The sequence below is a fragment of the Glandiceps talaboti genome, chromosome 11, assembly GCF_964340395.1.
Source record: "Glandiceps talaboti chromosome 11, keGlaTala1.1, whole genome shotgun sequence".
NCBI classification, from domain to species: Eukaryota; Metazoa; Hemichordata; class Enteropneusta; family Spengelidae; genus Glandiceps; species Glandiceps talaboti.
Genome location: NC_135559.1, coordinates 10,680,308 through 10,684,359, shown reverse-complemented (window position 1 = coordinate 10,684,359; position 4,052 = coordinate 10,680,308).

The following is a 4,052-nucleotide window of genomic DNA, read 5'->3' as shown; positions in this document are numbered from 1 at the left end:
GTAGTTGTATATTCAATAGTTCAGGAAAAGTTGGTTATGGAAATTCTCTGTATTAAAGAAGATAGGGACATTTTGGTTATTTAATACTCTATGTGCACATGTAGCAAATGCCATGATATGATCCTTTCTACCCTAGGATGTCGTGTTTCTAATAAATGAGGAACAAATTATTAATATGACCTTGACCAGACGGAAGAATGGTTCCAAGGGCGTCGTTCAGCTCTAAAACCCCAGCTGAGTTTCGCCTGTTCCTGGTATCACTAGCGCTGTCACTGTACAAAAATCTGTGTTAATGTTACAGTATTAAAATGTCGTCTGCTTCTTGCGCAGCATAACATTCACTATACAATGGAGGCCAGTCCAAATGTAATTGTCGTCTGAGTTAAATTGCTACATTTTATCGTCTGCTCCATAAATATCTTACTGGAATTGGTACATCTTATCGTCAGGCTCACACAATTTGAAGTAAAATTGTTACATTTTAGTCCATTGACATGCCTAGTAAAGAATACTTTGTTACAATGTACATAATTTGGTGACGATCTGCTCCGACAATGGTAGCTCACCAACTAAAACATTTTTCCCACACCAGAGGATGAAAAGAAGTAATGTTTAAAAAAGCCAATTTGCTGTCGAGCCAGATGTAAAATATAGCAAAGGTTAGTATTTTTTGAGCCATCCAGATGACGTTTTGTTTCATGTCAACTGGCTTCCATAGTAAGATTTCGACGACTTTTTAAAAATATTATCTGCTCCTGAAGTTTATCTCTAGTGAATGTATATGATGTCTTACAGTCTGCTTCTTGTGTGATACTGAAAAAAAAATGCTTGGAATATCCATCAAAATGTCGCTGCTTCTAGAATAACATTGTAAGAAATTCTCGGCGATACATAACAAAATATTGCCAGCTTCTTATAAACCATTCGAATCCTCAGACTGTACGATGTGACGACACACACTATATCATCTATCAAATATGATATCAACTCTCAAACTCCCTGGAGGTCTTTACATTAGAAAATATCATCTGCTTCTGGCATCTACTGGAAAACAGTCATCATGTCGTCTGCTGCTGGTTGCACATTTAATTTTCTACTGATTATTCACAATGACAAATATTTCCTATAATATCAAAGAATGCAGATAAACTAAAGAAGAAGTGAAACAATATGTGACACAATACTTTTAGTGTAACTTTTTACACCAAATATTATTGCCTGTACGAGCCCCGTAACTACTAGTAAAATATGATCCGGGAAAATAAAAAACGGTTTCAATGAATGTTGCTCATAAAATAATTAGAATTCATAGATTTTTTCAGATCGTGGTAATAAAACCGGGGGGGGGGGGGTATGGACGAGTTAAAGTGACACAAGCCCAGTTTATAAACATAATTACTCAATAATTATGATAATACTATAAATAAAACCACATTCCAGTAGATTGTTAATATCAATACATGTCTTCTAACATTACGATTGTCTTCTTCTGGCATGGCTAGAACGGCTGATTGCATTGTACGGATTTCATGAACATTTTTGATACGTATCATAAATTACGTCATCGGATCATTTATGGGTTATTTCTTAATACCAGGTTTGAGTTCAGTCAATGGCAGGTGGTAGTTAAGTGTGCTTCAGTAAGTACAATACTGCAAGTACCTTGAAAAAATATGCAGCAAAATCTACAACCATATATGTATAAACTCAACTCGTGCCCCTTTAACAAAACTTTTGCTCTTATTTTAAGTACAATATTTTATTAAGGCCTAAAACATTGTGTGGTTTTGCTTACGATCAATTTTAGATTGGATGGGGGTAGATAAATTTCATATTTTATTTATATAAATATATGTATTTTCATACGTGAGTGTCTACTAGTTCAGGTAGTTATGTTTTTCATTGTTTTCCAAAGGTTTCTTCTCATAAAATGTACAGCCATTACAGATTGGAAGAACAGTTTTATATTGTTGTTTTGTTAAAGTTGAAGCCAGTTTTCGCATTCACTATTTGGTGCGAGACTTCACAATTTTCGCGTTTTCATTATCTTTTTCTCGAGTACGTAATAAAAGGTTTAGGGTCGGCAGTGAAAACAATTAGGTGGGGGTCGGGTAACAGGAACCAAACAATTTTTTTTAGGCCTAACCTTCCTCCTAAACATGTGTTTAAAGTCATAAATTTAGAAAAGAACGTGTTATAAATTTTCATACGACGACTTTAGCATTTGAGTTTCATCGAAATAAATATCCGTCCTATAGTTCCTTCTCGAGTGGAAGTACGGAGTTATAAACTAGTGTAACATACGAGTCTGTTATAGCTTATATGTTACATTAACAAGAGCCCCTCCCCCCAAAACAAAATCTGTTTTACTGTTCAACAAAAAATATCCCGACGACATAGAAGGCATATTACAGATATCATAGTAGAATTTGATAACAAAATTATGCAGTTTAAATTGACGTACAGCATACTCAATGTAAGCCAAACCTTCTATTCATATTTGAAATACAGATAACAACACACAAGTGCATTCTGAAATTCATGTGGTATAAATGCTTGCGATCGAAAGGAACGGTAACACCAACGATGATAATGACGACGACGACGACAACAACAATAACAACAACAACAACAACAACAACAACAACAACAACAACAACAACAACAACAACAACGGCAACGGCAATCGCAAGAGTTACCCGATTTCTGCAATTTACCGGTTCCAGTTCAAAACCAACCATACCAAGATGATCGGTACATCATTAGTACACAAGTGTATGTTAAATTTCAACGTTAAAGAAAGCTACTCCAAAATACTACTATCAGTAACTGGTTCTTTTTATAAGAGATTAATTGACGATACAAAATAAATAAAACAGAGTCAGCCGATCGCAACCTGGGGAAATATGTATTGATTCAGATGTATGGCAAAGAATTAGTGATTTGGCAGATTACGTGTTGTCGTAGGATTAATCATACTGTGCCCGCAACCGCGACACCGGTGACATCGCAGCTCTTTTTGCGACGATTTAATTGTATATAGACATACTGACAATGTATGTCCTTTACAAACCACACTAAAATATAAACATAAAATAACACATCTCGGTATATTTTGTCGTGTTATACTACTTTTCCATAAAAGTTGCGTGAGTTCGCGTCGATGACACTTCAGGATATAAAACAATATTCGTTGCATTTGCCTCGTATAGGGATGAACTCTCTGAGGATGAGACCCGGAAGTGGGTTTAACCTTATATGTACCGTTGGTACGTCTAGATCTGCGTGCGGTGGAGAAATTCAATATTGCAGTACACTTTGTAAATTATGTATATTCAACAAACCACAGCCTCGTATACATGTACAATGCAACCCTCTTGTTCCTGGCTTAACTTAAAAAAAGACTAAAGTATATATTTGAAATATATTTGCCCTTAGGGTAGTTTGACGTTGAGTTGACGCGATACTCTGAAGGTACAAGTTCCAAATTGTTGGACCAACTTCTTAAAATTGGATATGGGCGTTTGTTCCTGTAAATAAGACTCCAAACATTATATTACAATAGGAGTAAAGAAATTACGTACCCTAAATTTTCAAACGCTGAATTTCCCTAGATACTCAAAATATCGGAAAACTCAGGAACGAGTTCTTTCCTTGGTTATGGAAGTCAGTAAACTACGAAGAATGGTGGTTGTACGTGATTTATACGATTTTTTATCATTTCTGTACGTATGCAAAGTATGAAAAAGGATATGACCGAAACCGGAAGTATCTCAGGTTCTAGGGAATTAGTTTATCCCAACTCCGACCTTTGACCTAATTGTTGAAATATAGGAGATGGCGTGAAGAGCCAAACATTGCTTGATAGCAACATCATGATTGGAGACACAAATATGTATAAAAGAAAACCTAATGTGAAGCGAGGATAACTATTTATTTAGTAGTCTCATGTAAATTAATATTTATTCAATGACGTGATGTATAGGTGATTATGTCATAATAAGCAATGCCATAATATTAGGTATATTTTGCAAAAAAAATGTGGAAATTTC